At 37.2% G+C, this 14,825-nt stretch overlaps 1 pseudogene across 1 annotated transcript in view; it reads left to right on the top strand.

The window, feature by feature from the left end:
• The window catches only part of LOC108592654 (guanylate-binding protein 7-like), a 51,488-nt pseudogene that overhangs the window by 33,492 nt on the left and 3,171 nt on the right, over positions 1-14,825 (top strand). The window contains exons 5-8 of the transcript XR_013520241.1: positions 1,412-1,657; positions 2,396-2,672; positions 6,283-6,492; positions 9,175-9,277. The product of XR_013520241.1 is annotated as a guanylate-binding protein 7-like (transcript). The remainder of the gene's footprint in view (positions 1-1,411; positions 1,658-2,395; positions 2,673-6,282; positions 6,493-9,174; positions 9,278-14,825) is intronic.

Below are 14,825 nucleotides of genomic sequence, written 5' to 3'. Positions count from 1 at the left end.
CATCACCTACTTCATTCTACAGACTCTTACAATATATTGTCAATCTATTATACATTTGTTAAATGGATTGTATTTAGCAGAGTGGATACCTGTTGGTACCTACAATATCCATCTTTGTTCATTTATTCATCCTTTCAACAAAAGTTTGTTTTGAGTAATCTGTATATGCCCCAGAATCCCTCTGCAAGACAATGTCAGACCTAATATAATCTGACCTGCATATTTTTTGTCTCTATCCAACATTTTCCCCAGCCACATCTTGTCCTCGTTTTTAGCAGTTACTTTATTTTTAAGCCCAACATTTCGTTTCTGACATGGGAAGAGTAAGATTGAGAAAGTGTGTGATGCTACGTAAAATTAGCCAGAAGCAGGAAGAAGAATACTACAATATCTCATTTATATATGGATTCTATTTTAAAATGTGAAATACATAGAAACAGAGAGAAAACAGTGGTTACCAGGGCATGGTGAGGGAGGAAATGAGGACATGTGGGTGAAGGGTACAAACTTGAAGTTATACAGCATGTAAAAGTCTAGGGATCTAATATACTGCATGAGAACTATCATTATCAATATTGTATTTTACATTTAAAATTTATGGAGATTGGATTTTAGGTACTCTTACCAAAAAAAAGAGGTGGGGGATAAAGGAAAGTAAGTTTGGAAAATGTTAGATATATAATTTATAATTTGCTTACTTAATAATAATTTCACTATGTACATGTATATTGAAACATCATATTATAACACTACAAATATATACAATTTTAAAAGAAAAAAAGTACCTTTTTTTTTTCTGATGCAGTTTTGCTCTTGTTACCTTAGCTGGAGTGCAATGGCGTGATCTCAGCTCACCGCAACCTCTGCTTCCTGAGCTCAGGCAATTCTCCTGCCTTAGCCTCCTGAGTAGCTGGGATTACAGGCACATGCCACCATACCCAGCTAATTTTTTGTATTTTTAGTATTGACGGTGTTTCACCATGTTGACCAGGATGGTCGTGATCTCTTGACCTCTTGACCCACTCACCTCGGCCTCCCAAAGTGCTGGGATTACAGGCTTGAGCCACCACGTTCAGCCAAGAAAGTACTTCTTATCATAGTTTAGTTAGTCACAATTCAGCAAACATTTAAAAACCTGTCATTCTACCATATATCATACAGTGGCTGAAAAAACTAACCATAAATTCCTTCACTTAAAGTGGATGCCTTCCCTTCCTTTTGACTGTGCTCTGTGCAGAAATGGACATCCCGTACCTTAAGTAGATTAGCCTAAGTTTGGTTGCATGAGAGGATAAAGTAGATTTGGAGACACAAGAGACTGTAGTGATTAATGCAAGGAACTCTGGATATGAAAATATCAGCCTTGCCTAAAAGCTGTTCTTCAGTAGTCACTTTTTCACTAATTCTGCAGGCAAGAATCCCCAAATCCAAAATTCTAACAAGCCCAGGGAGTGGATCAGGCATTTCTTTCCAAAACGGAAGTGCTTTGTCTTTGACCAGCCAACAAATGACAAAAAGCTCTTACTCCATGTTGAAGAAGTACCGGAAGACCAACTGGATAGTGATTTCCAGGTGCAATCAGAAAACTTCTGTTCTTATATCCTCACGCATGCAAAGACCGAGACCCTGAGAGAGGGAATCCTTGTCACTGGAAACCGTGAGTCTATTTCTCTATATGGGTCTTTATTGAGACCTACTGTATCTCAAAAACTAGTCAACTAAGCTTATGAGCACAAACAACTGGTAAGGAGATAACATCTGTGTTATGAAGTGTGGGATACATGAAGGGTATTTTTCTCAGTGAGGATATAAAAGATGTATTGTGAATTTAGACAAAACAGAAAATAAGTAGCATGTCGTGAGTTTTTGCAAGGCTATTGAGATTTAGAGCTACAAAATTCAGTGTAATCTCATATAGAAAATTGACTTCATGAACATGTTACCTGTGCAGTCTTTTAGTGCTCTGTGCAGAAAAGAGCTTCTCAACGGGTTTAATGTTCTGTCACTGTCTTAAGAGTCTTTATAAAGGCACCTGCATTTACATTCAGAACTATGATCCACAAATGATATAATTTACGTTGCTTAATAGTTGCTTTTAAATTTTTACTTAAGCAGAAAAGTATTATTTCAAGAAACGCTTGAACATACTGTTTGTGATTAATAATTAACTTTGCAATGTGATGAGTTGGAGAGAAAAGAAAGAATAAACAGGAACAGCAGTGATGTTATTGTAAGAAAGTGGATTCATAAAAAGTAGTAGTAGTAAGAGTAGAATTAAAAGAAGGAGAAGGAGGGAAAATTCATGTTAGGTAAAATTTTTTGTGATTTTTAGAATGCTGATGCATACCGCTTGTAAAACAATAAGTGAAAATGTTCTATCCATTCTCTAAATTAGGGCTGGGGATGCTGGTGGAGACCTACCTGGATGCCGTCAACAGTGGAGTGGTTCCTTGTTTGGAGAATGCAGTGACAACTCTGGCCCAGCGAGAAAACTCAGCAGCTGTGCAGAGGGCAGCTGACCATTACAGCAGATGACCCAGCAAGTGAGGTTCCCCATAGACACACTCCAGGAGCTGCTGGATGTGCATGCGGCCTGTGGGAGGGAAGCCATTGCAGTCTTCATGGAGCACTCCTTCAAGGATAAAAACCAGGAATTTCAGAAGAAGCTCGTGGTGATGTGTGTTTGTATTTTTTTCTTGACTCCTGCCTTTCTGGAATGATACTTAGAGTCCAATTTTTTATTGCCATGGTTCGTCTCCTTCTTGTGGCAAAAGGAGCTTGGAGTATTTTACGTGACTCAGTTTAATGGGAAACAGTTTTCTATTTTTCTAAAATATAGGAAATTGATTATTTTCTATCATGCATAAGAAATTATGATTTTAGCCCATTTAACAACACATTTATACAACATACTAACTACAGTTAGTAACAATGGAGTCATTCTTAAAAATTACTAATACTATTTAAGCACTCTTGCCACGAAAGAAGAAAAGTATTTGAGATGATATACATGTCAATTAGCTTGATTTAGTAGTTTCATAATCTGCACAAGTTTAACAGAACTTTTAACTTGTACACACTGTTACATTTCATGCTACATTTCAAAATAACATGATGCAAGCATTATACATATACCATTTTTATTATTTTATTTTAAAAAGGTAAAATAAAGAAACACTTGCCTGACTCTGAGTGTCAAAAGAATGCATAAGCTCACAGCTCTGTAAGTCAGAAGTTCATTTCAGGGCATCTGTGTGCTCTGCTCAGTGTATCACAAGCTGAAAACAAGGTGTTGATTGAGCTTACTTCTCACCCGTATGCTCAGGGGACCCTCTCTCCATCTTCAAGTCAGCAAAGATGCATCAAATGTTTCTCTTATTTCTAATCTCTTTGGCTTCCTCTTCTGCCTCAAGGTAAACAAAAAAGCTCTGCTTCCAAAGAGCTCATGTGATTTGGTAATTCTTTTTTTCTTTTTTTTGTTTTGGTCATTTGACTAGGTAGGTATGCAAGGTATGTAGTGATGCCTTATTGTGGTTTTCATTTTCATTTCTTTCTTTTTTATTATGATACTTTAATTTCTGGAATACATGTGCAGAATATTCAGGTTTGCTACATAAGTATACACATGCCATGGTGGTTTGTTGCATCCAACAACTCATCACCTACATTAGGTATTTCTCCTAATGCTATCCTTCCCCTCGACCCCCATCCCCTGACAGGCCCCGGTGTGTGATGTTTCCCTCCCTGTGTCCATGCGTTCTCATTGTTCAACTCCTACTTTTGAGTGAGAACATGCAGTGTTTGCTTTTCTGTTCCTGTGTCAATTTGCTGAGAATGATAGTTTCCAGCTCCACCCATATCCCTGAAAAGGACATGAACTCATCCTTTTTTATAGCTGCATAGTATTCCATGGGGTATATGTGGCACATTTTCTTTATCCAGTCTATCATTGATGAGTATTTGGGTTGGTTCCAAGTCTTTGCTACTTTGAACAGTGCCACAATAAACATATTTGTATATGTGTCTTTATAGTAGGATGATTTATAATCTTTTGGGTATTTACCCAGTAATAGGATTGCTGGCTCAAATGATATTTCTGGTTCTAGATCCTTGAGGAATCACCACACTGTCTTCCACAATGCTTGAACTAAGTTACACTCCCACCAACGTGTAAAAGCATTCCTATTTCTCCACATCCTCTCCAGCATCTGTTGTTTCCTGACTTTTTAATGATCACCACTCTAACTGGTGTGAGATGGTATCTCATTGTGGTTTTGACTTGCATTCCTTTAATGCCCAGTCACGATGAGCTTTTTTAAATGTTTGTTGGCTGTGTAAATGTCTTCTTTTGAGAAGTGTCTTTTTATGTCATTTGCTCTTTTTTAGATGGGTTATTTTTTTCTTGCAAATTTGCTTAAGTTGCTTATAGACTCTGGATGTCAGCCCTTTGTGAAATAGATAAATCACAAGAATTTTTTCCAATTCTGTAGATTACCTGTTCACTCTAATGACAGTTTCTTTAGCTGTGCAGAAGCTCCTTAGTTTAATTAAATCCCATTCATCAATTTTGGCTTTTGTTACCATTACTCTTGGTATTTTAGTCATGAAGTCTTCACCCATGCCTATGTCCTGAATGGTATTGCCTAGGTTTTCTTCTAAAGTTTTTGTGGTTTTAGACATTCCATTTAAGTCTTTAATCCATCTTGAGTTAATTTTTGTATAAAGTGTAAGGAAGGCATCCAGTTTCAGTTTTCTGCATATGACTAGCCAGTTTTTCCAACACCATTTATTAAATAGGAAATTTTCCACCATCGTTTGTTTTTGTCAAGTTGTCAAGATCAGATGGTTGTAGATGTGTGGCATTATTTCTGATAGGGTTTTCTAAATAGATAATCATGTCATCAGCAAACAGAGACAATTGGACTTCCTCTCTTCCTATTGGAATATCCTTCACTTCTTTCTCTTGCCTGATTGCCCTGCCCAAAACTTCCAATACTATTTTGAATACAAGTGGTAAGAGTGGGCATCCTTGTGTTGTGCTGGTTTTTAAAGGGAATGCTTCCAGCTTTTGCCCATTCAATATGATATTGGATGTGGGTTTGTCATAAATAGCTCTTTTATTTTGAGATATGTTCCATCAATACATAGTTTATTGAGAGTTTTTAGCATGAAGCAGTGTTGAATTTTATCAAAGCCTTTTTCTGCATCTATTGAGATAAATCATGTGGGTTTTGTTATTGGTTCTGTTTATGTAATGGATTATGTTTATTGATTTGCATATGTTGAACCAGCCTTGCATCCCAAGGATGAAGCCAACTTGATTGTGGTGGATAAGCTTTTTGATGTGCTGCCATATATTGAGGATTTTCACATCGATGCTCATCAGGAATATTGGCCTGAAATTTTCTCTTTTTTTGTTGTGTCTCTGGGTAATTCTTAAATACTTTCTTGAGTATACTCAGTACTACTTGAATACTATCCATTTCTGAAAGCCAACAGATATCATATAATGCTACCTAAACACTAGAGTACACTCCATTGTATTAATAAGCCCAGGGACTATGGAAACCTGGGGGCAGGGAGGGGGAATTTTGGGGGATATCTTAAATCTGCAGTTGGCACTGTTAATGAATATTCTTTCAGTCTGTCTTTTACCAGTCCACATGTGACAGAAATCTCTCTAGTACCTACTGAGAAAACCCAGATGCAATCATAATTTACAAATGTAAGCAAAAAAATAATTATGTTCCCATATCTTCTCATGTTAAGATTCTTTTTAGAAGAATTTCAAGAGTTACAAGCTCTGTTCAGAGTAAAATCAAGTCATTAGCGGAAAACGATTGTAATGGAGGGGTTGATTTTCTCTGTACACATTTTATCCATAGCAATCCATGTTCTCTTGTACTGGAGGGGTTGATTTTCTATGTACACATTTTATCCATAGCAATCCATGTTCTCTAAGGACACTACTGCTGCCACAACTGAGCTATCCTTTGCTTATCGTTCATAGTTAGATCACTGTTAATCATCCTTTCCCTTTCTGATCAATTCTCTGCATGACCTGTGTAAAGTTTATGAACTCAAAGATAGAGTTCATAAACTTTACACAGGTCATGCAGAGAATTGATCAGAACTGGGACTAAAACAAGTCTTCTGACTCTTGGTCTACACCAAATCTCAGTCCACTCTGAAGCCATCAGACTACTTCTTCAAAGAGGATCATAGTTGGACCTTTCCTTCTAACAGCTTCTTTTACTGCTGTTCCCTACATTTCTCTGGCAGGACTCCACAGAGAGAAAAAAGGAAGACTTTGTGTTGCAGAATGAAGAGGCATCTGCCAAATATTGCCAGGCTGAGCTTAAGCGGCTTTCAGAACACTTGGTGGAAAGTATTTCAAGAGGAACTTTCTTTGTTCCTGGAGGGCACAATCTCTACTTAGAAGCAAAGAAGATTGAACAGGACTATACACTAGTGCCTGGAAAAGGAGTTAAGGTGAGAAATAAGGGGAGAAGAGGATGAATGGCAGAGGATGGTCAGAGGGTCTTCATTGCTCCTTCTGAAAAATCTAAGAGCACAGTACCATTTATGGACAAAAAGTGAAGCATGGTAATATCTTGATATTTTACATCTTAAAATCCATAATTATTTAGCTACTCTTATAAAACAAAACTATTTTTTTTTTTACCAAAGAAGATTTAGAATCAGAAGTCCAGGTGGTCATTTAAAAGCGTGTGGCACCTCCCCCCACCGCTCTCTTTCTCTGACTTGCTCCTTCTGTTTTTGTCATGTGACAGGCAAGCTACCCCTTCACCTTCCACCAGGAGTAAAAGCTTCCTGAAGCCTTAGCAAAAGCCGTGTTTCCTGTAAAGCCTGAGAACTGTGAGCCTGTCAAACCTCTTTGCTTTATGAATTACCCCTGAACTTAAAAGTTAAATTTAAAAAAATTTAAATGTAGCTTCTAACTCTATACCTAAATCATTATTGTTCACTCATGCTGAAACAGCAGTGTCCAAAAAATTATTTTAAATGCAGATCAGACAAAAATAAATAGCTACTTGTAATCCTTCCTGGAAAGATACATATATCAAATCAGAATTTTTTTTACTTCATAAGTCCCTGACAGTTAAAGAGAAAAAAGTGCTTAATTCTGGACTGCAAAGTCTTTTGCATTCTCAGAACCAAGCCTAGTACTGGTCAGGTGATTTCAACTCTCGGAGTTTCAATTTCCTCACAAAATGAAAAGAAGGTGACTGTCTAATATGTAAAAAGCCAAAATTCTGAGTATTGACAAGAATATGAAGCAATTGGAATTCTCACACATTGCTAATGAGGTATAAATCAGTACATCAATTTGGAAAACTGTTTAGTTTTCATTGCTAAAGTTGAAAAACAAATACCCAGTGACTCAGCAAATCCATTTCTAGATGTGTACATTCACTTAAAACACAGGGACAGAAATGTTCATAACAGCATCATTCACAATAACACCAAACTGAAATTTTACCCTAATGTCCATCAACAATAGAACAAATCAACAAACTAGTATATTCACATAATGGAGTCCTGTATCACAATGAAAATGAATAAGCTCAAATGCCATAATAAGAAAAATAAATACATTACCCAGTCTTAGGTATTTGTAGCAATGCAAGAATGGCCTAACACACCCATGAATCTAAATTTTTTTTGAAAGAAAGGATCAAGGAAAATAACCACCAAAAAATGCCTAGGTCCTTCCTTCTGTGATGTGCCCCACCCGCCCAAATTTCAGTCACTCATCACATATTGTCTAAGGTATTTATGCCTCTTTTTCCTTCCCATGTGTGACTATTAAGTCTATGTGGTGTTGTATTTTCCTTCATTGGTAATTTCCCATATTTGATAGCCATGTTACTCTTTTAAAGTTTGGAATTCTTATAGTTTCTCAGGCCAGGTATAGTGGCTCACACCTGTAATCCCAGTGTTTTGAGAGGCCAAGGCAGGAGGATTGCTTAAGACCAGGAGATTGAAACCATCCTGAGCAACATCATAAGACTTCCATCTCTACAAAAAATAAAAATAAAATTAGCCGGGTGTGGCAGCACACATCTGTGGTCCCAGCTACAAGGGAGGTTGAGGCAGGAGCACTGCTTCCCAGCAGGAGTTCAAGGTTGAAGTGATAGTAACACTGAACTTACACTTGGGTGACGGAGTGAGACTGTCTCAAAGAAGAAAAAAAGTTTCTCAACTGTTTAATTTTCAATTATATTCCCCACTACTCTTGTAAATAGGCTAGTTACCTGTTCAGTCTTTAAGTTTTAACTTTTTAAATTAAATTTGAATACACTGTTTACTTTTAATGAACTATTATCAGCATTCTTAAAAGTTATCAAAGGTTAATAAATAAATAGCCTAGAAAAGCTTTCAGCAAGGTAAGAGCTATTAATAGATGTTATCCTAATTTAAAAATTAAATTAAAATTAAAATTAAATTCTAAATTAAAAAGGGTAGACAGGCATTCAGGCAGAAGGAAAAGAAAGCAAATAATGCAAACTATAGAGGATGTGTGTTTGTAGAACTGCATAGAAATCTGGTTGTCTGTACCCTGGGGTGGGTGGTGAGCAGCATCGCTGTGAGAGGAGGCTGGACAGGCACAAGGGAGGCTGCTGCGCAGGGTTTTCATGTCTAGCAAAGAGCTGGACTTTTTGTTGTGGCTGTGGGAGAAAAGAAATCACAGTGGAATCTTAAGAATAATGTGAAGCTGGGCGGGGCGCGGTGGCTCACGCCTGAAATCCCAGCACTTTGGAAGGCAGAGGCGGGTGGATCACGAGGTCAAGAGATCAAGATCATCCTGGTCAACATGGTGAAACCCCGTCTCTACTAAAAATACAAAAATTAGCTGGGCATGGTGGCACGTGCCTGTAATCCCAGCTACTCAGGAGGCTGAGGCAGGAGAATTGCGTGAACCCAGGAGGCGGAGGTTTCTGTGAGCCTAGATCCCGCCATTGCACTCCAGCCTGGGTAACAAGAGCGAAACTACATCACAAAAAAAAAAAAAAAAGAAAAAAAGAAAAGAAAAAAGAATAATGTGAAGTTTACAACATTAGATTTGTGGCTTTATTGAACAATAATTTCCTCATCACAAGGCAAGATTTCTGCTGCCTGACCGGTCTTTGCTCGTTCTTGGTTCCTCAGGCAAACGAAGTCCTCCAGAGCTTCCTGCAGTCACAGGTGGTTATAGAGGAATCCATCCTGCAGTCAGACAAAGCCCTTACTGCTGGAGAGAAGGCCATAGCAGGTACAGGGGCAGGGCTCAGCTCTCAGAGAAAAGGGTAGGTTTTGGCAACACCCGCTTGATGTTCAGAAAAAAAACCGTTTTTCTTATACCAGGAGCTTTCTTCTCATAGAGGACACATGCTCTGCTAAAACTGAAAATAAGGGGAGTTGGGATTGAACATCCAGCCACTCAGTTCCTTCCCACAACATTCTTAAACATGCTCTAGCTGACATGAATAGTGGGAGAATTCAGAGGTCCCAGTTCCCCACCTTCGTGCTTTTCTTAAAGTCAGTTTGGCCTCTGAACTCAGGAGAGTAGATCTCAGACCAGACTGTTACTTTCTTTTTCTTTTTCTTTCCAACTTTTATTTTAGGTCCAGAGGGTACACAAGTAGGTTTGCTGTATGGGTAAACTGGGCATCATGGGGATTTGTTGTACCGATTATTTCATCACTCAGGTAATGAGCATAGTATTCAATAGGCAGTTTTTCAATCCTCGCCCTCTTCCCATCCTCCACCCTCAAAAAGGTCCTGGTGTCTATTGGTTCCTTTGTGTCCATGTGTACTCAACATTTAGCTCCCATTCATAAATGAGAATATGCAGGATTTGGTTTTCTATTCCTGCATTAGTTTGCTCAGGATACTGGCCTCCAGATGCATCCACAGTGCTGCAAAGGATATGATTTCATTCATTATTGTCTGTGTAATATTCTAAGGCATATATGTACCACATTTTCATTATCCAGTCCACCATTGATAAACATTTAGGTTGATTCCATGTCTTTGCTTGTACAAATAGTAAGCAATGAACAGGTGCATGCATGTGTTTTAATGATATAATGATTTGTTTTCCTTTGGGTATATACCCAGTAATGGGATTGTTGGGTCAAATGGTAGTTCTGTTTTAAGTTCTTTTAGAACTCCAAACTACTTTCCTTAGCAGCTGGACTAATTTACAATCCCAACAGCAATGTATAAGAATTCCCAGGCCAGGCGCAGTTGCTCACGCCTGTAATCCAAACACTTTGCGACCCCAAGGCAGGCTGATCACAAGGTCAGGAGATTGAGACCATCCTGGCCAACATGGTGAAACCTCGTCTCTACTAAAAATAGAAAAATTAGCTGGACATGGTGGTGCAGGCCTGTAGTCCCAGCTACAGGGAGGCTGAGGCAGAAAAATCACTTGAACCAGAAGGCGGAGATTCTGTGAGCCTAGATCACACCACTGCACTGTAGCCTAGGTGTGACTCTCTCTCAAAAAAAAAAAAAAAAAATCCCTTTTCTTGGCAATCTTGCCAGCATCTGTTATTTTTTGACTGTTTAATAACAGCTATTCTGACTGGTGTGAGATGGTATCTCACATGATTTTCTATTTGCGTTTTCCTAATGATTTGTGCTGTTTAGCATTTTTTGATATGCTTGCTGGCCATGTGTATGTCTTCTTTTGATAAATGTCTGTTAATGTCCGTTTCTCATTTTTTTTAATGGGGTGATTTGCTTTTTCTTAATTTCTTTAACTTCCTCATAGATTCTGGATATTAGACTATTGTCAGATGCATAGTTTGCAGATATTTTCTCCTATAATGTAGGTCGTCTGTTTACTCTGTCAATAGTTTCCTTTGTTGTGCATGAGCTCTTTAGTTGAATTAGGTTCCACTTGTTAATTTTTTGTTTGGTTGCAGTGGCATTCAAAGTCCTCATCATGAAATCTTTGCCATTGCCTCTGTCCAGAATGGTATTTACTAGGTTTTCTTTTGGGGGTTTTATAGTTTTAAGTTTTACCTTTACATCTTTAATTCATCTTGAGTTTATTTTTGTACATAGTGAAAAGAAGGGATCCAGTTTAAATCTTCTGCATATGGCTACCCAGTTAACACAGCACCATTTATTGAATAGGGCATCCTTTCTTCATTGCTTACTTTTATCAGCTTTACCAAAGATGAGACAGTTGTAGTTGTGTGGAATTATTTCTTCTCTCTCTAACCTTTTTCATTGGTTTATGTGTCTGTTCTGTTTTGTTTTGCTTTTTGACCAGCACCATGCTATTTTGGTTATTGTAGTCTTGTAATATAGTTTGAAGTCAGGTCATATGGTGTCTCTGGCTTTGTTCTTTTTGGTTAGGAGTGCCTTGGCTACTTGGGTTCTTTTTTGGCTCCATATGGATATCAGAATAGCTTTTACTAATTCTATTTTTTTAAAAGTTATTGACAGTTTGATAGGAATAGCATTAAATATTTAAATTAGTTTGGGCAGTATAGCTCTTTTAATGACATTGATTCTTCCTATCCATATGCATGGAATGTTTTTCCATATGTTTGTATGGTCTCAGATTTCTTTCAGAAGTGTTTTATAATTCTCATTGTAGAGATGGTTCACCTCCCTGATTGGCTATAAACCTGGGTATTTTATTCTTTTTGTGGCTATTGTGAATAGGATTGCGTTCTTGATTTGACTTTCAGCTTGGACATTATTGGCGTGTAGAAATGCTACTGATTTTTGTATGTCGATTTTTTTTTTGTGAATTCTGAAGCTTTGCTGAAGTTTATCAGCTGGAAGAGGCTTTGGGCAGAGACTATGGAGTTTTCTAAGTACAGAACTCTATTGTCTATGATGAGAGATAGTTTAACTTCCTCTCTTTGTATTGGATAACTTTTCTTCCCCCTTGCCTGAGTTCTCTGGCTAAAACTTCTAGTATTATGTTGAATAGGAGTTGTGAATGTGGGCATCCTTGTCCCATTTTGGTTTGAGAGTGAAATGCTTCCAGCTTTTCACATTCAATATGATGTTGGCTGTGGAGTTTTCATAAATACCTCTTATTATTTTGAGGTATATTCCATTGATGCCAGTTTGTTGAGATATTTTAACATGAAAGTTGCTGAATTTTATCAAAGGCCTTTTCTGTGTCCATTGAGATGATCATGTGGTTTTTGTTCTGAGTCCATTTATGTGAGGGATCAATTTATTGATTAGCATATGCTGTATCAACCTTGGATTTCAGGAATAAAGCCTAATTGACAGTGGTGGAGTCACTTTTTAACATGCTGTTGGATTTGGGTTTGCTAGTATTTTGTTGAAGATTTTTTCATCCATGTTCGTCAGGAATATTGTCCTGTAGTTTTGTTGTTGTTATTATGTCTGTACTGAGTTTTTAAAATCAGAATGATGCTGGCCTTATAGGATGTATTAGGGAAGATTCCCTCCTCCTCAGTTTTTGCAATCGTTAAGTAGAATTGGTACCAGCTCTTCTTTACATGTCTGGTGGAATTGGCTATGAATCTGTCTGGTCCAGGGCTTTTTCTGCTTGGTAGGCTTTTTATTACTGACTCAGTTTCAGAACTCGATATTAGTCTGTTTCAGATTTCAGTTTCTCCTGGTTCACTTTTGGGAAGTTGTATGTTTCCAGGAATTGATCCATTTCTTCTAGGTTTTTTAGTTAGCATGCATGGTGGTGCTAATTATAGTTTCTGAGGATTTGTATTTCTGTGGAGTTCGTGGTAATGTTCCTTTTGTTGTTTTTTATTATGTTTATTTGGATCTTGTCTTTTATTGTTCTTTTTTTTAGTCTTACTAGAAATATATCCATCTCATTTATTCTTCCAAAGAACTATTGGTTTCATTGATCTTTTGTATGGTTTTTCTTGTCTCCATTTTGTTCAGTTCAAGTCGATTTTGGTTATTTTTTGTCTTCTGCTACCTTTGTGCTTGGTTCACTCTTGTTTTTCTAGTTCCTTTAGGTGTGATGTTAGGTTGTTAATTTGAAATATTTCTAACTTTTCTGCTGTACTCATTTAGTGCTATTAACATTACTCTTAACACTACTCTAGCTGTGTCTCAGAGATTCTGGTATGTTGTATCCTTGTTTTTATTAATTTCAAATAATTTATTTCTGTCTTAAATTCACTGTTTACCCCAAAATCATTCAGGAGCTTGTTTAATTTCCATGGAGTTGTGTGGTTTCGAGAGATATTCTTTGTATTGATTTCTGTTTTTATTGCACTGTGGTCTGAGAACCTTGGTATGATTTTGGGTTTTTTTAATTTGTTGAATATTTCTTTATGATGGAGCATGGGGTCATATATGTGCCACGTGCAGATGAGATCAATGTATATTCTGTTATTGCTGGGTGGAGTGTTCTGTAGATTTCTGTTAGGCCCATTTTATTCAAGTGTCAAGTTGTGTCCTGAATATCTTTGTTAGTTTTTTCACTCAATTATCTGTCTAATATTGTCAATGGGGTGTTGAAGACTCACACTATTATTGTGTGGTTATCTAAATCTCATCATAGGGCTCTTTGAACTTATTTTATGAATTTAGGATTCTCTAGTATTGGGTGAATATATATTTTGCATAGTTATGTCTTCTCATTGAATTGAAACTTTTATCATTCTGTAATGCCTATTTTTATCCTTTTTGATTATTATTGGTTTGGAGTCTGTTTTGTCTGAAATAAGAATAGCAACCTCTGCTCTTTTTGTTTTCCATTTGCTTGATAGATTTTTCTTCATCCCTTTACTCTGAACCTGTTGGTATAATTGCTTATGAGATTGGTCTCTTGAACATAGAAGACAGTTGGGTCTTATTTCTTTATGCAACTTGCCACTCTATGCCTTTTAATTGGGGTTGTTAGCCCTTTTACATTCAAAGTTAATATTGATGTGTGTGGATCTGATCCACACATATGCTCATGACACGACACGACAACATGTCATCATGTTGACAGCTGATTGCTATGTTGATTTAATTGTGTTGTTGCTTTGTAGTGCCAATGATCCGTGTACTGAAGTGTGCTTTTGTGGTGGCTGATAATGGTTTTTCATTTTCATGTTTAGCACTCTTTTCAGCACCTGGTGTAAGGCAGGTCTGTCTGTTGATGACAAATTCCCTTGGCATTTGCATGTCTAAAAAGAATTTGTTTTTCCATTGAAGCTTAGTTTGTCTGGATAGGAAATTCTTGCTTGGAATTTCTTTTCTTTATGAATGCTGACTATAGGTTTCCAGTCTCTTTTGGCTTGCAGGGTTTCTTCTGAAAGTTCTATTGTTAGCTTGATGGGATTCCCTTTGCAGAACACCTGCCCTATTCTCAAGCTGCCTTTAATATCTTTTTCTTTCACATTGACCTTGGAAAATCTGATAACCATCTCATATGTGTTGGGGTTAGTCATCTTATATAGGATCTCACAGGGGTTCTCTAATTTCCTGAATTTGAATTTCAGCCTCTCTAGTGAGGTTGGGAAAATGTTCATGGACACTATCCTCAAATATTCCAAGTTGCTTGCTATCTCTGCCTCTCTTTCACAGGCGCCAGTGAGTCATAGGTTTGGTCTCTACATAATCTGATATTTCTTTCAGATTTTATTCATTCTTTTTTCTTCATTTTTGTCTGATTAAGTTGTTTTTAAAAATGAGTTTTCAACCTCTGAGATTGTTTTCTCATCTTGGTCTATTCTACATTTAATATTTTTGATTGTATTATGAAATTCTTACAGCGTGTTTTTCAGCTCTATCAAATCAGTTTGGCTCTTCTTTAAAATGGCGATTTCATCTTTTAGTTCTTGAGTCATTTTACTGAA

The sequence above is a fragment of the Callithrix jacchus genome, chromosome 7 (assembly GCF_049354715.1).
Source record: "Callithrix jacchus isolate 240 chromosome 7, calJac240_pri, whole genome shotgun sequence".
NCBI classification, from domain to species: Eukaryota; Metazoa; Chordata; class Mammalia; order Primates; family Cebidae; genus Callithrix; species Callithrix jacchus.
Note: the sequence above shows the minus strand (reverse complement) of the source record. Positions and strands in the feature narration are given on the sequence as shown.